This window comes from Neolamprologus brichardi, chromosome 14 (genome assembly GCF_056152115.1).
Source record: "Neolamprologus brichardi isolate AB-2024 chromosome 14, ASM5615211v1, whole genome shotgun sequence".
Classification (NCBI taxonomy): domain Eukaryota; kingdom Metazoa; phylum Chordata; class Actinopteri; order Cichliformes; family Cichlidae; genus Neolamprologus; species Neolamprologus brichardi.
This window is the reverse complement of record NC_142117.1, coordinates 27,613,271-27,638,474: the sequence shown is the minus strand read 5'-3', so window position 1 is coordinate 27,638,474 and position 25,204 is coordinate 27,613,271. Positions and strand designations below refer to the sequence as shown.

At 38.6% G+C, this 25,204-nt stretch overlaps 1 protein-coding gene across 1 annotated transcript in view; it reads left to right on the top strand.

Moving 5' to 3' along the window:
- The first annotated feature begins 1,185 nt into the window (after positions 1-1,185).
- lrfn1 (leucine rich repeat and fibronectin type III domain containing 1) overlaps positions 1,186-25,204 on the top strand; it is a 144,717-nt gene continuing 120,698 nt past the window's right edge. Inside the window, exon 1 of the mRNA XM_006801567.2 lies at positions 1,186-2,412. The gene's annotated coding sequence lies outside the window, so the exon portion shown is untranslated. The remainder of the gene's footprint in view (positions 2,413-25,204) is intronic.

The following is a 25,204-nucleotide window of genomic DNA, read 5'->3' as shown; positions in this document are numbered from 1 at the left end:
TTTAATTAAAACAGGCTGATGCTCTTGTTTTGAGTCATATAATCGTGACACCTGTCATGTTGCAGTACCCAAACAAAGATGATAAAACGTACGGCTGAAGCCAAGAAAAAGAATAAGTGTGGAGATTCACTGTTCTATTGCTAAAGACATTCCAGGTGTCTTTAGTACTCTGTGAGAATTAACCTTGTTATTTATTGTACTTTTCTTTCTCATACTTTTATTTCTTGTCATTTCCACATTATTATAGTTGTACATTTGGGGCCTGTTATGTGAGATACTTTCATTGTATCTTAAATTTTCCTATGTGATGGGATAGTTTTATTTGGTTAATCAATTCAGCCTGCAGAAGACACTTAAATCTGCATTAAAGGTGAATCTCCTCCTCTGAGGTCTTGAATGCCAGGTATTTAACAGCCAACATTTAATGTATAATGTGTCCAAGTCTGTGCAGCACATGTGATGCTCCTGCAGCTAAATCAATAGGATTTTACAGGAACTGCCAAGTCCATCTTACAGTAATTCCTTGTTTCATGATGTCATGCAGCCTCCATGCAAGCAGACAATGCTCTTGGGGGATGAACACGGACAAAAAAGAACACTGGAAAACATGATGGCTTTATGTCGAATGGGCTGTCTTTGGCTTTCTTTTGCAACTCTGAGAGGATTAACTATTGTTTTTTTTACTGGTGGGAGGATGTTCATGTTATTTTTCTATAGGCTGGATATCCAATTTCTGCTGATCTGGGCTAAGAGGGGTGTTTGTCCCAACTGGAAAGCAAAGCAGTAGGTGCTGTCTGGGACATGTGTGTGGGCGGTCAATGAATTCATGTTTTTACTTGTTATCTTGCCCGTTCAAGACTGAGAAGGATACGAATAAAAAAAATAAAGGTATGGAGGGTTAGAAGTATTCTTTAGATCCCAAATGCAAGACACTGAACACCTCCTACTGCCTATAAGGAGAGCGAGTGTGATTTTTTTTTAAGTGCAGCAATGATCCAACACCTCCTCAATCCCCTCCCTCAGGGCTCTCTCCTCCGGTCCACTGTTGCAGTATCTTGTTGTGCTGGACCATGAGATACCAGCCCATCCCGGAGTATCACAAACAGCCCACAGCACCCCCTCTCTATTTCAAGCCACCTTCATGTTGAAACATTTGCTTCTCCTCACCACCACAGAAAAAGAAAAGCCTCCAGTGTTTCGTGTATTTGCTTTAAATGGAGCTCAAATGACATCACATTGCTGCAGTGCTGCACTGTCCATGAAAGGTGTCAGTCGTTTCCTCTGATATCAAGAATTTGTCCACTGGCCACTTGGCTCTGCTCTGCTCCAGACATCATGGCGTGAGCAAATGTATTCTTTTATAGCCGGCTCGTGTTACGCAGGTGGACGCCTGCATGAAGAGTAGAGGCGCATTTTCAAAGGTTGCCTGTTCTCTGGGACACAGCAAGATTTCCTGCCACATCCCGCCCGAAGAAATCGACCGCATTGCTTTGTAGAAAGAGCGGACGGACCAAGTCGTGTATGAAAACTAATTGCTCGCATGGGTACGCATAGTGTTAGAGGAGAAAGAGAGAGAGCGAGAAAAAACAGTATCAGTGCATGGGTGGGATTCCTTCATTGCGCTTCAGATAGGGGAAGTTATGGCAACAAACGTCTACAGTGAAGGTAAATAAATGTCAGGAAATTAGGCACGATAAGTGCGCTCTAGTGCTGTAATTAACAGAAACCCGGTGTTGGTGGAGACTTTTCCAACCTTTGCTGTTTTTGATTGACTTGAAGCCCGAATTTGACGCCAACCTTCAACCGTGTGAGGCTTCTTTTTTTTCCCTTTTTTTCAGGAGTGCAACCTATCGCTTCAAAAAGAGCCCCATGCTGCAGTTCTCCATCCCGACACCATCTGTACTGCAATTCATCACAGGCGTGAGATTTATTGGAAATTTAATCCATCGTTCCTCCGCGTTACAAACGCGTATGCGGGGGACCTGCTACGACCACGTACTCACGCTTTAACCCATTTGAAGACGACTCGGACGCTACACTCGGACCCTCCTGAGCTTCTGGATTTAGAGATTTCAACCTAATTATATTCTGCCTGCCTTCGAGCCCTAATCGGATCGTACTGGGATTTTAGGTGGGGTTTTATCCCGATGCAGGTAACTGGGAAGGACTGTCTCTTGTTGATGACACTTAAGCAGCAGATTGTCGCTCATTGGGTCCCTTGGATTTTTGCAGCACAAGCCTGACCAGCGTAACAAGAAGGGTTTTACACCTGAATTTGGAATAAATGAACTCTCGTCACCATCCGAGTTTCGTTGTGAATTTATCCGCTGAGACAAGTGTGTGGACAGCGAGATCATGTGCATTGGGATCAAGCCTTTGGCTTCTGCTATATTAGTCCCAGTTCCACTTCTGGTAAGTCTCTCAGACTTGGTGAGAAATGTAAATTAGACTTTTGCAGCTGTGACACATACGTGGGTGCAATGTGATGAGCTAAATGGTGTCCAGATTTCTGATGTGCGGCATGGATTGTGCAAACTAAATATAGAATAATAGGCCTCCGGTATCTATCTATCTATCTATCTATCTATCTATCTATCTATCAAATCATTTATGTATCTTGATGCATAATGTGCAAGTCTTTCAAGGCTATTCACAGTAGTCTGCTGGATAATATGGTATAAACCTGTCTGGCAAAGATGTCTTCATGTTACTTGAGATATCCAGTTCTCACGTGGTTGTTAGTGCTGTTATATATCTGATAGACCGAGTCCGATGGGCTCACAACAGCTCTGTCATAGGGCTGACAGAGCTCCTAACTGCAATGAAGACGCTTAAACAGTGACACAAGAGTTGAATTCCCACAGACACAAGCGCGTGTGGAAATGGCCCGGGTGTGTCTGCATCAGCACCACTCAGAGACCAAGAGTTTTCATAAATTAGCAGCAGCTGCTGGAATTCTCCCATCAGGGTAAATTGCACTGATTGCTCAGAGAGTGGGCCGTCTTACACTGGAGCCACAGAGCCTGAACCATCAGGAAACTTATAACTGTATTGTTAACTTGCAAGTTTAAAAAACATTCGGCCAGATGATGAATTTGTTTAATGAGTAGAGGCCTTTTCAGGATGTGTGCACTGTATATTATTCTACTCCTGACCTTTGTTTTGGCAAATCAGCTAATCAGGTTTAAAAATGATGAAGGGATACAGAAGCACTGATGCAGCATTCTAATGATCTCATGGGCACTGTGAGTGAATTCTGCCTATAATGGTTGCAGCTGGAATTTTCAGCCCCTCTCATCATTTTCCAGTTACTTTATAATCACTGACTTGTTAGACTCAATGGAGTGGCTATCCCAGTTTTTTGCACAGTGCTTCAGAGGTCAGCATTTGTCCCTGAAATATCTATTTATCACTCAGAGGACATCAGTTACAGCATGCAGGAAAAATGAGAACTCACGATGCCTGCATGGAGGTATAGAGATTGTAAATCAGTTAGATTGAGGTGGGGTTAAATTGTCAATATCTTTCACTAAAGTCAAGTGAACATTCCTCGTATAGCCCCGCTTAATCCACACAATACCTTCTAAGACTTCCCCTGGGATACATGTAGACATTGGACAGCTGTGTGGCTACATTAGGGCAGGCAGTGAGTGTTACTGCAGCTTGCAGTGCTACTGGAAAACACTGACTGCCAGCTGTATCTATGGTATACACCCTCCTTTAGCATGTATGTTCCTACATGACAGAGCACCCACCGTTTTCACGGCTGTCAACTGCAGTAAAGTGAAAAAATAACAGTTGTCATAAAGGAATTATACCATAGTCTGACAGATGACTAAAGGCAATAAAATACTATACTGTATTTGTCATGTAAGGCTTTTATTGTAAGAAGAGCACAAACAGCTGTCTTGAGGGCTTGACTCACTCTTATTGTTTAGTTTGAAGTAAAGATTTAACCCTGTGTTTTTGGCAAAAAGCAAATTGAAATGATGTTTGGTTAAAACTGCGCATCATACAAGTTTTGACATAAGAGACTTGAGAAGTCTCCTTTATCAGGGGTTAATGAGGTTTCTTCTTTGCAGGGTTGATACCCTTGAGCTTCATAGGATTTGTGATTTGAATTAGCAGTGCATGAAGCAGGGTTCTTATGTATTTAAATGCCTTTTTTACTAGCTGTGTGCGTTGCAGTAAGTGGTGATGATCACGTCTTGTCAGTTTACTTGTCAGCGTGTTGCAGGATGTTACAGCAGAAGCTCAGAGCATTTGCTGTCATGTGTTTGCCTAATGAAATCAGACAGGATGGTCATTATCATTATCATGCATTATTGCCAACACTTCCATGTTCAGCAATGCTAATGCAGGCAGTAAACTGCTGCAGAACAAATTAATATCTCAGCAGGTAATGCCATAAAGAGAAAGTTACAGTGACATGTGTGCTGAGTTTTTTTTTTTTATTACTATTTTGCTTTCTAGGCTGCTATATGCAGGCTGAGAGGTTAGATTAATGAGGTCTCTCTGCCTTGCCATTCTGTTGCATTGTGTTACAGCAGCTGCTCATGGTGCTGGTGTCATGTGTTAGCATTATGAAATCAGGACCAGTGGTGGGTTATCAGCCACTGCAGGAATGAGAGCAAACAACACAAGCGATTGATCTGTATTCAGGACTATAAAAGACTGTATAGGGCAGACATGTATTTGTTCTCTATACAAGGTATATTAAAATAGCCCTTTACAGTGAGTCATGTTCTCAGCTTGACATTTTCAAAATGCACACATTTGCTGAAAGGATTACTTTTTCCAAGATACTCTAAGCTATCAATCTAAGAGTTAAAATAGTGGTGTAAGTAGTGACTTTTGGCATGATTTTTAGTCATTTCTTTCCACAGTTATGTACCGTATCATGGTGACATATGATATTGTGGGCTGATTCCAGCATTGACTAACATGTTTTTTGACAGAAAAAATGGCAGTGTCATAACATTTTATTTAAGGAAACAAAGAGCAAAAAAAGTTTTTGGGGATAATATTGTGCATATCTCGAGAGAAATAAATGGTGTCAGGGAGTTAGAAAAAACTCCTCTACCCTCTTGATCATTTTTCTTGAAGTTTGGATTTTGCATGCAGAAAAGAACCAGCAAAGAAAAGTGAAAAGTACCAATTAAGTTGTTATTGGTCAAAAGAATGAGATAGATGTTTCTCCCAAGGCAGGGCAAGTTATTTAGCACTCGAGATGCATGAAAAAGGTTCGAGAAATGGCATAATTACAACTAGCCACAAAGATCAAAGGAGTAGCCACCAAAGCACTGAAGCAATTAAACTAGAGCTGCTCTTGGATTTTATATTTGAGCGAGTAACAAAGTGACAAAAAAAGCAGTGGGGCTCTCAAAGGAGGAAAAGCAGGTAAATAACATACAGGCCTTGAGATGCATAAAACACTTTTGAACTTTGCGGCATGATGGATTTCAACAGGGAGAAAATACAAGAGCAAAAAAACATATTAAACTTAATGCCCACTGCAGTAAGTTGTTAAACAACTTTTGGTGCTTATTTTAGATGTATAATTTATTCCGTAGACATTATTTATTTTTGCTCATCAGCACACGGTGTATTATGCTGCAGTGTGCTGAGGACACAAAACAGGTTTTTGTGCAGAAAGCTGATGTTCCTTCACTACAAGAAGGTCTTAACTCCTGGGTTTGTCTGCATGCAAGAAGCAAGATTTAAACACCGCCTGTTTGAAGGTGAATGTGACTTTAGTAGCTTAGACGTTTGACCTGTCCAAAATGTACTCTGTGAATCTGCTGTTGCATGCTGGGATGTGTCCCCTGTGATTGTGAAAAGGACAAGCAGCACATATAGTCTCTTATTTGCTAAGTTAGTTTTTTTTTTTACTTTAGTTGTGTGACTAAAAATACATCACAATCAAAAGTTAATAGGTTGAATTTGAAAAAAAAGTCCTTTAAAAGCAGAGCAGGTGAAAACTGGCTAAAGCATTTCAAAAGCACAATTTAAAGGTGCAGAAGTCAGAGTAGCAAGACTTTGTAGCTTTTGCACTTGGTCATTTTTGATATCTCTTAAGAGCATTTGTATTCTGACTTGGTAACCTTTGGAAGTCATGATTGCGGCAATTCTCGTTTTACCCTGAGGGCTTTTAGCCTCTCGCATCTGCGTAGTAAGTCTCAATAAGAAGAGCTGTCATTTATTGTCAAGAAGTGTGAATCTGTGTCTGCAGTGCACTTGTTAACATTGTCGTTGTTTTTTTCCTGACAAATAACTGATGAAAAGGTTAGGTACAAAAAGCTCTGGTTGTTAAAGACTGACCTGCTTTGTGCTCTGTAACACGCAACATGTAGTAACAAGGTGCAAGGGAGAAGATACTGCGGGTTGTGATATAGAGGGAAGTAGTGGATAGTCATTTTGAGGGCGGCTAACTGTCTAGCAGAGGCATACAGATTCATAAAAGAATTCATAAGGTGGTGAGAGAGCCAATTCCTTCAGGAATATTGTGGATGAATATGGTCAAGCTGATCCCAGGGGTATGCAGCAGTTACAATCCAAGCATAGCATATTCCACCTGGCTGGAGCAGCCAAATTCTGACGCAAATATTCAATTGGGAAAATGCTTATAACCTGCTATGGAGCACATGGCATCTAAACTGCAGAGGCGCATCACTGCATAGTACCAGCCAGTTGCCCGTTCCGTCTGATGACTCAGAATATTATTGGTGACATCTATCTCCCTCAAGAAACAGTGCTGTGCAGTCGTCCTGCCACATGCGGCAGCCTTAAACTGTTGCACTCGACACTGCGTGTCAGAGCCTCTAAATGGTCATTTAGATGAAGAAATGTGATATCATTGTGTAAACCAGAAAAAAGCACTAGTGTAGAATAATAGCAAACCTGCAGCTTCTAGTATTTTGCTGTTTACCTGAAGGTGACATTGATTTAGATAATGCTTTCAGCAGCTGCATCTGGTCCCATTGATCAATATCTTCTACTAGAACAGCATTTCACTTTGGCTCTCTTGAGCAAGCCAATTAAGGGAGCTACATGCTCTCATACAGAATTTGAAATGTGCACAAACACTATCATCCCCACAGTGCCATTAAATAATGCATAAGGACAATATATTATTGTGCTGTGCCTGCTAACACAGGTCTTGCTGGTCCTGTTAAGACTTTCTCCTCTGAACTCAGAAACACTGGCCAAAATTTAGTGCCTTTAATGCACTATTCAATCTTGACCGATGATGCATTAGGAAAAAGACGAATTACTCCTCCCGAATATGCCACTGTGATGAGAGATGCTTACTTATTGATTTGTTTGTCAGAAACTCGTATGGTGTGCTCTTCATCAGCCTGCACCAGCCTCACTGGAGATGTGTGGCTGTGCTGCCTATTAAAGGCTGGAACACTACAAAAGCATTAACTGTTCTAGTGAAGTGATCGGTTAAGAGCCAGTGCAACAAAACAAGGATTCTGTGAAAAATATCTTGTCACTGACCATATTTTCTTCTAGTTGTCTTTTCCAAGTTTCTTTGCATGCTGTTCCAGGACAGATGCGGGTGCAGAATACGGTTCTCTTCATGCGCTTTGATGATGTGCAAAATAAGAAATAGCACAAATCTAGTTTCTTTCATTTCTCCCCCTTTTTTTAATACTTAAAGTGCTTTCTGAGTTTTGAGAGATTTACGGTCACACATCTTGATTTCATGCTTTAATAGCTGACAAACAACAGCAGAAAAATCCAGCTCACCTTGACTAAATCTCTTCTTTGTCTTGTTGTCCGCAAGCAGAAATTCACAGGACTATTTCTGCATCTAACTAGGAGAGATCATCACACAAAAGCACTGCTTAAACGAGATGGAAACTATATTAGCTCAAAGAAACAGCAGCAGCAGAACATCACGCATTTGGCCTGACTCCATGAAATAAGTTTTCCTTTGCTGCACTCTTTGGTGAATGTATTATTTGATATTTATTTAATATGCACACACGATCCACAAACTGATAATTTACCGCCTTGGGCTTTTTGTGTGAAACAAAACATCAACGTAGCAGGTTTCTTTCAAGGTGTGGTGCGCTATATTTGTGTAAAACTGCAGCTTATTGCTGTTTAAATCTTTGAGGCCCTTGAAAGCTTTATAACTCTGAAATACAGAGAGCATTCCCAGCAGAATAGATTGAATGTACAGCAAGGCAGAATTGCTGCCCAAATAATTATTGATCATTGGTTTCTGAGAGTTTCCTTATGTTGTTTGTAGGTTAAATATTTACAATACCTGCTTTTATGTCTGACTTTTTTAAAATTTATTTATGTGCCTTTAAAAAAGAACTGTCAAGAATGTGCGAAAGAAAGACTTATCATAGTCTGCTTTCTAAAGTTTCTGTGCAGTGTGGTCGATTTATTTGGCCCTGCTTTTCTTCAAGTAAGCAGTATAACACTTTGATCATCACATTGTTGCACATACATGAGCAGAAGGACGGTTAAACAGTGTCTTGCTGACACCGAGTGTGAACTCTAGCCGAGGACATCTATTCCTCAAACCAACATTATGGGATCTTTCCATCCTTTCCAAATTATTCACTGAAGTTCACCTGTTAATTACAAGACCATTTGCTGCTGTACTGATTCCAACAGAGAGTTATTTTCAGCAACTTAATTTTGGTAATCCTCATGTGCTTCTTTCTTGTGACTGATTTTTCTATCTCTGGAAGATACCCAGTTTTTCCCATGAAACCAACGGACTGTTTAGTGGGCCATTTAAAGCCTGCAGAGCATTAAATCTTCACGTGTCACATGCATTCATGTGTTGCATGTACTGAATGATTGATCCTGCTGTGTGTAGCACAGAATAGCATATTGTAATTTACATGGTATAGTGCTAGGGTTTTTTTTGTTGTTGGGTGAATCAGCACCAATTCTGTCTTTGTGGTTACAGCTATCTGCTATTTGTCAGGAGCAGATGTTAGGCATGCCTAACAAGGTAAAACTAAAGCAGTACTCAAGCAAGTTATATATGTAGGCTAAAGAATAAAAACATAAACTTGTGATTGTGAATTGACGCATATACAGCATACAATACAATATAGATAAAACACACATTGTCCATCATTTTATGCAAAAACAATATCAGCTGACCCTAACTCTGTTTAATAATAGAAGATGTTTTGTTCTCTTTGTATCAAACTGTGACTTTAAATCCCACTAGTGCCACAATTTTAAATTTTGCAAACAGTGTGCAAAACAGTTTTTTTCTGAAAAGCCTTTTTTCCCCGGTTGTTTTTGAAGATATTTCTGAAGCGGTTCCACCATCATTCACAATTAATTTTTATTTTATGCAGCTGAGAACAGATCCTCTACCTCCTTTTTCTTTGATCATTTCATTTTCAGAAAAGGGCTCAACACTGCACTCAAAAATCAAACATTTTCTAGTAGGCATTCAGATTCTTGTGAGTTTACCTCATTCTGTCACATTCCCGAGTATAATTTTGGAGTTATTTGACCATTTATTTGGTCCTAGTATTTTACTTTGAATTTAAACCATATGATGATAGTATAAAGCTTAGTAATTCCTCCAAATGCCCCAAAATGTTTATAAATGTTTGTGCCTGTTGTCTAGATACTCTTCCATTTATCCTTGGTGTCTCTGCCACTCTAGTGTATTAGCCTGCTTTTGTTTATTTGTACGTATTGGTACGACTAACTTTGGATAGTGATTCTTGAGACTATAAACACAACAGTAGTAAGTTTTACTCATCCCATAGTCATATTTATTCCATCCACCATTTTCCAGACAATGATGAGTAATCTTTTGGAAAACCAAAACTTGCATTCATGGAAAAGTAAAAAATAAAAATAAAAAAAAATAACAAAGAATATTTCTGTCAAAACCTTTTCAAGGACATTTCTATCCTTTAGTAGGGCACTAAGAGTACCTCAAAGATTTTATTTCTTTTGGAACAAAGCCTCATCTTAAGTGGCTCAAGTGTACACTTCCTTTGCATAGTTACTGCTAAACAAAATGCAGTTCAGCCAAATATAGTATAGAACAGCCTATAACAGCACAATCTTTGTGTTTAAGGTTTGTGGAAGGACAACTTATTATAGGTGTCAGGGGTTAAAGTGGAATTTATGCCAGGATGCTCTTTGGCGTAAGACCAAAAAGCAGCAGTGACAGGCAAAATATTTGCACATAAAAATGCCTCCCGTTGAACCAAAGAGTATCTGTGCTTTAAAGAATAATCCTCTGAATGTGACTGTAAGAATAGTGGAGTCCAGTCATTAAAAAAACACAAACATCTAAAGGAAATTCATTTAAATTCAGCGTTATTTTAAATACACTCAGACATTAATGATGTTATTTATTGGAAATTATCAAACTGACTAATTTTAATTGCTTTCACGTTCTGCAATTTTGACCTGAATTGGAGACTGACATGAAGCTCAACCTAATATTTTGCTAGCTTATTTCAAATAGGCCAACGACGTGTTTGAAAAATAGTAAAAATCAACATTTATGTTGTTCCGGAGGAATATGTGACCTTTTGATATTGAGTTATGAAACAAAAAGAGGTCTATGTCCCTGCCCTATTTCTCTCGCTGCCTTGTCATCCATTTATCAATATCTTATTTGGAGGAATAAGATCTGAAAGATTCGATCACCCTGTACTGGCAATAACCAATACCACTGTCATTGGGGCCAAATAGGGGAAGGATAAATGTGCACCCCATTAAGGTAGTGTTGACTGCCCTCCATAATGCATGCTGTATGGGCCAAACACAAAAAAATCCCAACAACAGTGCTGTCTCACTAATGCCGGTGAGAGAGAAACCCACACATACACTGAGGAATATTTTCCTACTTTCATGTAGAGAAAGAAGGTAGGCCATATCAGCAGGAGAACCTTGTTCACATGCAATGACTTATTTAGCTGTAATTAAATTGTAATTAGTGGCCATATGTGGAGGGATATCAGCTGAACAGCTAACAAGTCATAACAGTTGCTTGTTGTTTTTTAAAACTTGTTTTCCTCTGGCCTGCAGTTGTAGGAACTTCTCCCTTTGTTTTTAAATGTGTGTAAAATGGCTCACCTGCTTCTCCCCATTCCTCACTGTTCACACACAGAGTGCAGTCTTTCACTGACAAAGACAGACGTCCATTGGAAAAAAAAAAAGGGGGTTTAGGAGAGGAGATAAAGTAGTGCCTCTGCACGTGCACATTCGTTTCAAAGGTTGCAGTGTTGCATGAATTAGTGCGCGTGTGCAAGTTCCCACACATGAGTGTTGGTTAAATGTGGAGATACTGACATGAGACCAGAGTGAGGCAGATTACATTTATGAATGTAAAAATAACAACAATATTCACTATATTAACAATAATGGCCAAACAAGGGGCGATAAGGGCAATCACTCTCACTATTTTTGATCCTTGAAAGCATCAAGCCTAGCTACAACACCCAGCTCAAATAACCTCTGGATATAATAACTTTTATTATTAACCTTTGCTCACCTTATTTCTATCTCTTTTTTTTCATTAAAGCTCTTAACAGTAAATCTAGTGTGTTTTGGGGGCAAACTGTTATCAGAACAGTTGACAACAAAACGAATAGTAAAGAGCCAGTCAAAGGAAACGTTAACAGACAAGACTCAAAATATAGTCTTTTTGGCCAAAATTGTGGCATGCTTGTGGCGCCTCTTCCCATCTACCTGCTACTGGGGAAAACACTTCAGGAACACTTGGGTTGTTTCATGCGTCAGGGACAAACAATATCGATTTGATGGCTTAGTTGGAGGTGTTGTTGGTCTACCCCGTTCATTGAGTGGCAAGCAGCGGGGGGTGTTGCACATGTGCAGTATTGTTGTTGGGATTGTTACTAAGATGGAGACTGCTTTGTTTGACAGAAAAAATAGATGTATTGCAATTTTGTCCAAAGATGTTGTGGTTATAAAAACATGATCAGGATTAATGACTTTAATTAAAATTTCCAGAGTCCATAAAGTGTTTTTAGGAAAGCCCCAGTTGACTTACTGTTTTTTCTTTAACTATAAAGTGTGAATGTCTGTTGTGGCCTATATAACTTAAAATTTGTTCAAGGTAATGAGTTGAATCTAGCTAATCCAGCACATCGCTTGGACACTTGTAGTCACCTCAGTGCTGGGATGATCAGGCTCTGCCACTTGTCTTTATCTGACCTGATGATGTTGTCATAAATATGAATGATGTACTCAGACAAAGGCTTTTCTTTCACTAAATATATGCAGGGACTGATTTTTATCAATGGCAATATTGCATGCAAATCCTGCTTTCTTAAAATATTAATATATGTCTGGAGTCATGATAAATCATAGCACTACCAGTGGACTAGTAGTGTGGGGTTTTTTTTATGCTTACATAAGATGTATCAGCTGAAGGATGGGTCATTTGCATGCCATTTTCTCAATTCAGTGTTTTGTGATGCAGGGAATCATTTGTAAGGGCCTGCACTCAGGGCAGGTGGGTGACATTGACTTACATGAGATGTGAAGTGGAAAAACAAAGCTACACCAACTCAAACTTCACTGTTGGGCGAAAAACAGCAGTTGAATCACACTCTCAACCCTCAGCCTGTCTGTCTGTCAAGATGCATTGAGACATGCCAACCGAACTCGTGTCAGAGAAAACAGTGCCCGGTAGAAGGTCAGCTGTATATCATGCTCATATGAGCGGCACTGAGACGTGAAACACGATGAAAGCTTTATGGTTTGATAACGACATCAATATACTATGTAGCAAAAATACCAAACAAACCAGCCCAGTAATGGAAAGTGATAATGTTCAGGAGTGATTATCTTCCATCTGGCAGTAGCTGTGTGCTTTAGGTCTTTCGGAGCCATCCGTGCATGCAGTTATTGATGATGCCCTTAGACGGGCTTCACCATGATCAGTTGATTAGATTGGTTTGACAAACTACTTTATCCATTGTGGGACTTGATAGATGAATAGCCTTTATTGTCATTGTACAAGGTACAACGAAATTGGAGTGCCACTCCCTTGGTGCAAAATGCAATAATAAATATAAATATAAAAAGTACAATAAAACAACCGAAGTACTCAAACAATAATAAGTACGATATATACAGAATAGCAACATTCATATAATGATAGTATGAATAGCAGCATAATATAGTGACAGTGGCAAGTATGGTATAGTTAAGCAGGCTCAATTGTTTTGTGCTTATTTACTACGGTGATAGCTCTGGGAAAGAAGCTATCCCTGGATCTGTTTGTCCTGGTTTTATGTGACCTGTACCGTCAGCCTGACGGTAATAGTTCAAACAGTTGATTACTGGGGTGAGAGTAGTCCTTAATGATATTGCCAGCTCTGCTGAGGTACCGAGAGTTTGCAATGGCCTCCAGGCTGGGCAGAGAGCAGCCAGTGATCTTCTGGGCTGTGTTGATGACCCTCTGCAGTACTTTCCTGTCTGCAACTGAGCACCCTGCATACCATGTTGTTATGCCGTACGTTAGGATGCTCTCTATGGTGGCTCTATAGAATGTTACCAGCAGCCTCTCCTCCAGGTTGATGATGACTGGATGTAGTCTTTGTTAGCTAGGTGTCTATTGACTAAAAGGACTCCATTTATGGTGGCCAAGATCAGTGCTGTAGGACATTTATAAAGTGTGTCAGCCTTCTTCTGGATTTTTGAATGGATGAATGGTTAAAGACTACAGTTCTATTATCCATATTTGAACTGTACTGTAAAGACTTGACCTCAGGTTCACCATTCTGCATGAATGCACGCTTCAGAGTTTCCGAACACTTTTTACTGCAGAGTGAGTGGTTTTGCTTAGGAGACATCAGTGGTAGTGAAAACTTTATTCAATAACTTATGTTGTCATTTCTTTACTCTGATCTGAACACTATGTCGATTTGTCTCACAGTTTGTTTGTACAATCTTCTAAGGATGCAGGGCTTTTGTTTGGTCAAAAAAGATGCAGCATCGAAATTTTTCTTCTGCCAATAGGTTTATACGATATTTATTGTCTCTGCAAGACAATAATGTCTTTTTGAGCTGGACAGCAAAAACAAGCAAACAAACAAACAAAAAAAAAACACCCAACACGAAAGACGAAATAAAGAAAAGAAAATATAAGTTATCAGCTTCCAGGAGTCTACAGTAATGTGACTTTTCTCCAAGGTACTTGGCTTAACATGATATGATATACTGTAAAGACAAACAGTCCTTTCAAATGTTTGCAGAAAAATTGCAAATAACTGTTTAGCCTTTTACATATGAGTGGAGTATTTGCATGCTTCTTATCATGCATTGTTCAGCAAAACTTGAGGCCTTTTGTCCCTCCCCTATATTGAAAGCAATTGCTGATTGATCAGTCAGTGACTGAGGGCTGCTTTGTTCTTATAAAATGTGCATGGAAAAATCACAATCAGGCTCTAGTCAGCTTGTTTTTCCAGTTGATCAACTTTGTCAATCATTTTGGCTCTAAATGAAGTTACTAACACAAAATAAATCAACCAGATCTTTCTAATAAGAAGTTGCTTATGTGGTGCTGAAAATTATTTTACTGATTATTGAAAAACTCTGCTTCTTTTATATCAAGAAGTTATACAAATATCTATTGTTAATGGCAAATAGGTTTGAAATCTTTGTTCTTATGCCAAACCAAGGAACGGCTCAGTTCCTTTTTCAGTATAGTCTTAATTATCATAGCTGTAACTTCGGAAAGTAGACACTGAGACATCTGTCTCTCTAGTTTTAATAGCTTTGGAAAGATCATGAATCTCAAGAAAAAGATTGTCTTACAGAGGTAATATCACATGAATTTAAGGATTATGTTGCTGTTGGTGTATCTATTTATTAATCATCCTTTTTAATTTAACCTTTATTTAAACAGGAAGATCACATTGAGATTAAAAACCTAATTTTCAAGGGAGACCTGGCCAAGATAGGCAGCAGCAAGTACCTCACATTTGCAACAATTACACAATTAAAAACAGGCAACAACATCACACACAAAAAAAGAAAATAATAAAATTCGATTTGGGAATATTTAGTGGTTAAGCTAAAAAAAAAAAAAGTCAATATCAGCAACAACTGTCGTCTCGGTTTGGCCTCTGTAACCTTCCCTTGCTCAGGTAAAGCTTCTGTATATGACACAAATCCAGTGCATTTTTGCTAACTGCATGTTAATATGACAGAAGGAGAAAGCTAAAATGCCCATTCCTTTGTTTCATACTTTGTTTATTTTGCTGGATGATTGGGTGCTGCTTTGTGCTTAGTGCATGTCTTAGAGGAAATAAAGCTCCATTTCAGAATGAAAAAGAGATAACGTCTAAGAAATCCTCAAACTGAAAGAGCTCATGGCATTCGCTCAGTAATAGCAGATGGATACCCCTTTGATCCACGGTTAGGGAGGAAAAGTCGATTGAGTGACTGTGATAAGACTTTCAGCAGTTAAGCACTTCTATTGTATCTTGACTTGACTGTATTTAGAGTACTTTGTATTTTTCTAACACTCTTGTTTAAATAGGGGATCAAAATGGAATTACAACGTAAAGTACATATATACTCATTGTCCAGTTTTTATTTGAAGTTTCTCTACTCTTTTTTTTTTCTCTTTAGAAATATCTCAAATTATTGTGTTATAGAGTCAGCAAGGCGCTGAAGAAGCACTTCTCAAAGAACACACTGAAATTGAGGAGTCTGAGATAATGTGAGCTTTGTGACAGGAGTGCCATCCTGCTAAAAGTACTGATTAGAAAATGTTTCCCCTTAAATGTCCTAATCTGCGAGATACCATTTTCTTATCAGTACGAAATAGGAAAACTGTTGCCTTAATATTTCTGGTATTAAGAGAAGAGCAGATAGTAGGGCTGCTCGATTATGGCAAAAATGATGATCACGATTATTTTCACTGAAATTGAGATCTCGATTATTTGACGATATTTATTTAACAATAACAATGTATTGAATAATGACTTTAAAGATTGTCAAAAAATAATATAAAATAGTGTGAAAATACTGATAACAGTGCAAATGTTTGCAATATAAAAAATGAATGAAAAATGTAAACATCTATGTTTAGTGAACTTTGCAGTGTTGCTCTGTGGTGCAGCTACGACACTGTAGCAAAGTTTACACACTATGTCTACTTGATCCACGTCTGACTCCGCGAACCCATAATGTTTCCACACCACTGAAGTTTTTTTTTTTTACCTCTCTTTTCAACCAACAGCAGTCACTCTCCTCTCCAAATAACTTCTGCTTAGCTTTCCGAGCTTCCCTCGGGTCCTCTTAATCAGCGGTCCCCAACCCCCCGGCCTCGGACCGGTACCGGTCTGTGAGTCATTTGGTACCAGGCCGCGAGAGTTGAGGCTCAGGTGTGAAATGTATAGTTTTCAGGGTTTTTATCGGTTTTCAGCATTATTTTGTTATCGTTTTTATCATTAACTCGGTTTTCCTTGGTCGTTTCACGTGTGTTATAAATAAATTTTATTTTTTTCGGTACCGGTACTAGTTTTATTTTGTTGTATTTATCCGCGACACCTTAAAGGCCGGTCCATGAAAATATTGTCGGGCATAAACCGGTCCGTGGCGCAAAAAAGGTTGGGGACCGCTGCTCTTAATTGTTGTGACATGTGTTCGAAATGCAGAGAGGTGCGCTCGATTTGCCACACGGAGCAGCGCAAGAGTAAAGCACGAGGGAGGGGCTAATAATCGGCTCAGTCATTTTTAATGATCGTTGAAAGCCCAGATCGTAATCGAGATTAAAATTCGATTAATTGAGCAGCCCTAGCAGATAGTGTGAGAATTCATCATTACTCTGGTTTTATATAATTTAGCTCTGTTCCTGTTTAATGTGGGGCTTTGGTAGCAATCCTTAGTTTGCACTAAGAAGCCCAAAGTGTGCCAAGAAGGTAGATATTACTGTAGATTAAACTAAATTCCAACTTTACCATCTGAATACTGAATCACATTTGTTTAGTTTTTTGTCCACTGTCCAATTTTGTTTTGCTTATACACAGCATAATCTCAGTGTTAAGCTGACAGTTATGGTACCCAGTGTAGTTTTCTGCAGCTGAAGACCATCTGCTCAAAGGTTTGATATGTTGTGCACTCACACAGAGGCTCCTCTGGATACCGTGACTTGTTATTTGAGTTACTGTTGGTTTTCTATCTCCAAACAGCCTAGCCATTCTTTTATGTTCTGTGCCATCAACACTGCATTTTTTTTTTTTACCAGTTTTTTCCCTTTTTTACACCGTTCCCACAACACCTTGTGATGGCTGTGTGTGAAAATCCCATCGAGCAGCAGTTTTCAAAATTGGAAAAACCAGTTACTGCACAGTCAAAGTCACTTACAGCTTTTTTTCACCGCTATTCTAATGCCTGTTTTGAATTTTAGCAGATACTCTTGAGCTTAATTGTGTAAAAACACGAATCGCATGTATCACATCACCGAGAAGATTTGAGAGGACCGTGTCTTCATCTGGAATGCGGAGTACGTTACAACCTTTAACGGTCAGGTTCAATCATGAAATTACAGAATTCCTCATGAATATCTTTATTGCTGTGAAAGACTTTGAATTTTGACAGTTCAGTAATTTTGAGATTAGACAGCCAAACAAGTGGGATGCTTGGCAGCTGGCTGTCACTTGTGTAGCTCTGTTGGAACTGACTTCATTATATTAGACAGTGAAATCTGCTGTGCATTGTACAGCCTTCAGTGGCTTTCCATGTAATCCTAACAAATAAGCACCAGATCGTTCAGTTTGAAATCATACATTAAAGAAATTGTAGAGGTTATAATGCTGATGTCCACAGAATTCACTTATAGTGTGACCTAATAAAGATATTTTTAGTCTGCTTGAAAAACTACAAAACTCCTATTGGAATATTGTGAGAAGCCAGAGCTTTGAGCAGATTTCCTTCCTGAAACTCCCCAATCACTTGAGCTTGTTGACAATGCCATTTGCTTTCTCACTTGTGTTGCATTGTGGCTCACCTTCTCCGTTTCCCTTCCTTTGTAAGCTTGTTGATAAGACACGTTGGTCTTATTTGTTTTGTTGCCATGGCTGCAAACATCTCTCAAACCTATTAGGTATTCGTGGCATCCTGGTGGCTCAGCTGGATAAAGTGTGTGTCATGTAATCATCATATAGTGTGCTGGAGTGCAGCAAAGTCACTGCGATACATATATCTTTTATACTTTTCTTTCTGTCCATTCTTTTCCACTAAATTTTAAACATAGAATGTTGCAAGTGGAAGTTGACCATATATGGAAAAAAGGCTTATTGTAGCAAACGCTGTGAGGCCTTTCAAAGCAGGCAATGCGTTGGCAAACCATGACACTTTAAATCAGCCATCCTTTTCAATTAAATATGCAATAAAGAGACTTGAAGGTATAAAAAAAGTCTTCTCAAAACAGATGCACCCTTGTGTTTGACTTGAGGGGTACTGTTTCTCTCAGCATGGTTCTCGTCTAATCGGAGGCCTAACATATGGCTGATGAGCCTACAGCACATTCTGATCCAAGCACACTTAATAGGTTCCAAATGATTTGGCTCTAGGTAAAATACCTTGTGTGGTAGTGAGGCCTATTACGCTGTAGATCACTTGATACAAACAGAGTTCTACTGTGGCACTGACGGTCACTCCCACAGCCTGGCACTATAATGTTCCTGCTTAGTCAGTGAACACTTGCATCATCCTACTGTTCATTTAGGTAACTTGATATTTTTAAAATTCAAAAACTGTGAATAGATTAATGAATTGGTTAATGTTAAACTAAGACTCAGCAGTATTGGAAATTCAGCAGTTGAGTGGGACAGCTTCAACAGCTAGGCAAAATTTTAGGCACCAGAACTTAAAAAAAAAACATCCAAGAGTAGTCACTGCACTATGTCTGTGTGTATTTGTGTATTGGTCTTATTATCATTTTATTAGAGTACAGTGCATTTAATAGCCTGTCTGCCATTTTCTTCCTGCATTCATTTTATAAGCGGCACCACCATGGGGCATTAAGTAGTGACTCTTTTTAATCAAACTGGTGTCAAAAAGTCTGCATGTTTTAATAAAAATATAATTATTCTCAATATTTGGTGCCAGTGTATTAATGATGTGTATCAAGAGGAAACCATATGATCAATTGCCGCGTGGATATTCCGTCCCACCCGTACTTGACAGGTAGGTTGTTCAAAGCATCTTCGACAGATTGTGACAGTTGTCTGGATTAAATCTGTCTCAGTTCTGTCTCCATGCTGTCGATATCAGGGCTCCACGAGGCCCATGCCATCTGCTGCGGGACCCCTTGTTCGTCTTGTTACTGAATATGACTCCAGGTCTATATCTGGGGTTGCTACCGTGCTGCAGTATGAATTGGAGCCTGATCAGATGGTGTTGTGTGATGGATATGAATCTAAATAGCCAAAGTGTCTGAAATATCTTTGTAATGTAATGTGATTTTGTTGATGTAAAATCTGCCGCATGTTGATGTTGTTACTGACAGAAGGCAGGTGTGTGCAAGAACCTGTAAACTAAACCAAAGGAATGCAAGACTCGTAATATTCAGGCCTAATTCAAAGCTGCAAAAATGAAGGAAATGATGGAGAGCTTTCAAAATCATGTTTGAAATTTTTTTTTTTGGTTTTGAGTCGTACATAATTTAGCTCAGCTCAGACATTATTACCATCATTTGCCTTCAGAAAACTGAATCATCTTACACAATGCATATAATGAATGCACTGTTCTGATGCACAGCAGAGAAAGGTGATTTTTTTTTTTTGTCACTCTTTGGTTTTTTTGCATAGTATTTACATCTAATTTGGCTGGCATCACCATAATCTTTATACATATTATGTATATTCATACAAAGTGGTATCTTACTTATACCTAATTTACACCCCATGCACTGCAGCTTTCACCACTTTCCTACTGCCCCCGACGTTAGAATACGAGTACAGATGAAGTTCATTATGATTGCAATAGAAAGGTCTACCTGACTGTTATTCAAATCCATGATTATCTTCCCTGTATTATTTTGTCTTTGTTAGTAACTCTGTCAGTTGTGTTGCATTAGATTACTGTAGAATTTTACACAGACAATTATGTTTACTTTGCGCAACAGTGAACCTCAAAGGTGCTCCAATAGTCTTTCATAAATTAGGTTTTAGGTAATATGCTAATAACCAAAATGAAATTATAAAGTTGTCAGTATGGCAGGTGATGAAGTGGCTCAGCGAGCATTTTTCATACATGGAAAAATCAATGCAGATGTACCAGGAAAAAGAAGCTCGAGCAGGCTTTAGAATATAAATGCAATGAGGTATCTTTGCTGATGGTACGCTGTTACAGACCCATTTGTTATTTTGAAGCTTAGATGCAAGTGTATTTCAGCTGACGAGGAGAATTTCGATCAACTATTTATTTTATTATAAACACAACACTTGCGGAAAAAAATCCAGTAACATGTTTTGCTCGTTATAGTGTATTACTGTTTTATCTAACATATTTACAGTCTTCACAAACTCGTAATAACTCTAAAATGATTTGCACAGTGTACCCATTTTCTGTTTTGAGTGAGCAACATAACTGAACAGCACAATCAAAGAAGGTTTTGACTTTGAAGTAACTAAATTAAAATGACAAAAGCACACGGGGAAGCCATATTAAGATGAATAACAATTAACAGTGCAGACAGAAGCCAGCTCTGAATTACAAGACATACAAGAAATAACTGAAGTATCAAGATATAGTTACAAGACAGTTTAAGCATACAAAATATTGTGATTGACAAAAGCCCTATGTGAGACAACCTGTAGACTAATAAGCATATTGACACTTTTGTCGGGAGCAATCCATAGAGTACATACAATATGTTCCTGCAGGGTTTTTTTTGCTTTTCTTTACTAGGTAATTACACAGCTTCCATGTGTTGCAGTGCCAAATTGCCAAATTTATGGTGCTAGGTTCTCATCCCTGGCTGCGTTCCATGAGACGGAGGTTGTCTCTGAATAATTAGCTCAATTTGAGCTTACTCGTTAAGGAGCTTAGGAGTGCTATGAGCTAAAGTATAAGCCGGCTTAGCGAGGTAAGTCTTGTACACTAACTATTGACCATATGTTCTTGTGGTAGACGGATACATTTTCAGACTCTTTAATAGGTGGTTTGCTGTGGCCTGATCACCCATTGGATTGAGGTGCTTCCTGAAATTTAAAATTCCACAGACATACCAGGTACCAATCAAAAGGGCTGAACTGTCACCCACTACTCCTGGAATGATTCCAACTTCCACATCCTATAAGTGCCTGAAATTATTTTGGTCCTGTAGGAGTAGTGGTTGGGATTAACACTGTATCAGCCTGCCATGCTCACGGGCAGACATCACTATATGAAACCACTACATGAAACTACATGAAACCTCTGTTTTTGACTGTACTGCTTATGAGAAAGTAATAATCTAGTGACCCTGTATCAGCTTGTCTAAGCTGTGATGGCAATGTCAGTAGGATAAGAAATGTATAATAGTCTTATAGTCCCTGTTGCCTTTTAAAGAGTTTAGATTTTCCAAGCCATTACCTTTGAGAGATGAGCTCCAGTAAAGAGTGAAATATCCTGTTTGAGTGGTGTGTTCCACACCAACATTGGCTCACTCAGAGGGGGACCTTGTTTTTGTCAGTAAATCAACATGGCCTGTGAGTCTTGTGGCTTGCGCACAAGGGAGAATCATTGGCAGGTCCCATCCTTCAGGTTGGAGGACTGTTTCCAATGGTTACCAGGAGTATCACAGACCTGCGAGGTGCTGCAGCAGAGGCCTAGTTACTGTCCATGAAAACCACCTTGTGCAATAGCTACATTTTGAATTTCTAATGTTATTGCAGCTCTAATTTGTCCGCAACTACCTATTAAACGGATCAAGAATAGCAAACTTTCTATTTCCAGGAGATGTAGAATTAAGACTTTACCACCATTAGGGCAAATGGTGCATGTCACTATAGTGTACTTCGTAAAGCAAGTGCCAATAAATGGACTCTCTTGTAATTCAGGCAAAGACTTCTTTATCCACCATTTCCCCTTGATATGTTTTTTTTTAGGATTGCAATAAAACTCCATCTGTTCTTCCATTTTCAAAGTGGTTCATACAGTGCAACAAAAAAAAAAAACTCGAGCCTTCGTTTAATGACAGGGCTGAAAAAGATTTGAAGGAAATATAAAGAGGTGCGCTTCAGACACCTCACAGAAGCAGCCAGTGTAGCAGAGAAAGAGAAGTGTATCCCTGGGTCATTTCATAAAGACTGAACTCAAAGAAAGAACTGGACCACTCATATTCATTTAAAACCCTGGGTTTATTAAATTGCTAAAATTTTAATGCACAGTGTGCCTTCATCAGCACTAAACCGTTAGTTAACAAGACTACTTTGGTGTCTTCTATGGCCCAGATATGGTATCTCTTTGCTAAATTTTAATAGAGCGGTTCAGTTTTGTTTGATAATGAATGTTTAACTTGCTTGCTTTCTGTTTAAACTTTTAAAGCGATGTGAAAGGGGCCTCTAGCAAATACAGTTGGTTAATGTATTTGTTTTACACATAGTGTTAAATAACAATGTTCTGCAGGCTTGACTTCTCTTGCATTGCACTCAGGCTAAAAAAAAATGTTTTTTGAGTGCAGTCTTACCCTCCAATGAAGATGCATCGAAAGGTGGAATGATGCAGATGTTGCTGGCTTGGTATGCAAATTTTTTTTCTGCATGTATCTGAATTAAGAGCTGAGTGTTGTAATAGTAGTCTAGCAACACATGCATATCACATCATCTCAAGGGGAGCTTTTGACTGAATTTGAATAGTAATTTGACTGGTCTTTAATTTTTTAATTTATTTATTTACATTTTATTAAAATAGGAAGAGAGTAAGGTAAGGAGTCCTGTGAGCTGAGCTTTGATGCTCTGAAAATCGACCGTGGCGTTAATCCACTGTATTCCTTCTGAAAATATCCCTGCGTAAATACAGTACGATTTTTCATTTATTTTATTTTACTGAGGGTGCCCATATTTTTATGAATAGATTTCACAGATGCATATTCTTAGGAACAGTTTCAGAAAAATGTGCTGTAGATATTTGTGATGCAGGCTCTGACTACATGTTCGAATTTCTCTGATTTCCCATATTCTCTTGCTGCAGAAGCACGAGAAAGGATCAGTTTTGAATGTGGAGAATTTAACTCTTATTTGTCCCAGTTAATTGAAACACACTCTATTCGAGATGTGGAGATGGAAAGAGGCACATTTTCAAACCCGGTGTTGCAGTTCACTGCTCTACAGATCTGCCCAGCCATTGGCATATAGTCACACTGTATCCATTATTAATCACACGGTTCTCAAGGACGACATCTGTGCAAATTAGTATGCAGAGAGCGTGAAGATCACTTACCAGCAGTGACTTCAAAATTAAGTATTAAAAACTGAATTCTGGCCTTTTTCTATGCCGAGGTCATATCTTTCTACTGCATGAATTGGCCTTGGGGATTTTTCTCAAAAATTTCAGGCTGTACCAAGTTTGCAGTGAAATACTCTGTGCATGACAGATAAAGATAATACTGTGACATTAATATTTTTACCTTCATCCTCTTGAAGGGCCCAGAAAAAAATCCCTCACTGAACGCTTTCATTGCAATAGATGAGCAGCTGTATTATGATCCTTGCTAACAGGTTTTATTAAAAAAATTTACACTGATATTACAAAGGGTAGCTGTGTTAATGGGAGCATATGAGTGGGTAAATGCTGATGTTACTAGGCGGATTTTAAAAAAAATCACATCTGGCAACCTTAGAAAATTTAGTATGGCTGTGAATAAAAGAAGCAGCCTGACCTGCATAGCAGAAAGTGTTAGGTCCTTTAATCTTGGATAGACGCAAAGTACTTAAAGTGCTTTGAACAATAAACTGAATTTTTAATTTTGTAAAATTTATCATGACAATCAGGCAAACTCCATTTACTCCTGCTAGCTTGTTAAATATTGTAACAAATGAAGAAATTCATCTCACTCAACACTTAGTACATGTACACATAGGGTTGTGCGATATGACTAAAATCTCATATCCTGATATAAGACATTTATCGTCCTGACAACGATATTAATCACAAAAATGTAACATTTTCTGTAAATTCTGTGAATCTCGGGCAACTCAACTTGTGTGAAGTGTTTCCAGCTGGGCGCCCTTTACCTGGAGTCCAGTCTTTTAACCGATGCATGAAACTATGCATTTTTAGACATAAGTTGTAACTGCCGCCGTTTTCTTTCACAGTTTGAGTCTAAGGTTTATTTTTTAGCACCTGACAGCTCTTTTTCGCTTCCAATCCGTAAACTCTCTGCATACTCTTTCACGTGATTCAGTTTATTTTGAAAAGTCTCAACAGGATCTTGAGCTTTATTGTGAAAGGTTTATGTGGAAAACAAACAAGCGGACAGCGGAGCCACGCGATGGTTTTACCATCATTGTTGCTAACGACAACACGTAAAAACAGTGGCTTGTCCGTCCGTAGTGTGGTTATATTAAATATAAGAGAAAGAGAGAACTTTAAGAAATGAATATAGCCACTACAGTGACCATCAAAACCATGAAAAAATATTGCTGTAAACGGTGTATTTTGCAACACCACGAAACAAACGATAGCGTAAAATGAAACAATAGACGTTTTTATATCGTCATCCGATATATATCGCTATATCGAACAGCCCTATGTACACATTACATTACTATTTCACAAAAAAAGCAAAAAATTTGATGTGAAAATATTACACCAGTAACCTAACAGTTTGGCTTAGTTGAATATTTTTAGATCTTTATAAATGCTATTACAGAGAGCTACTGACTCTGAAACACTGTCACTGTGTTATATGTAGAGATATGCACAGGTTTTTGTGTATAAATGTGTATAAAATTATAGTTTTGACTTTTTGACTGGTCTGTATTTGTTTATACTGTGTAGTTTAAATTTAAAGTAGCATCTTGGAAGTTTGTGGGAGTTCGGCAATGTTTGAATTTTATAACTGGACCCTGAAAGTCCAAAGGAGGTGGTCTTGCAGACAGCAGTGGAAGAAAGCTGACACTTCTCTTACCTAATTTTAAGCAAATACAGGTATAAAAGAGCTTGGCATGCTGGGAAAGAGAATATAAAAGTATCTATTTGATTTTATATTTACGAT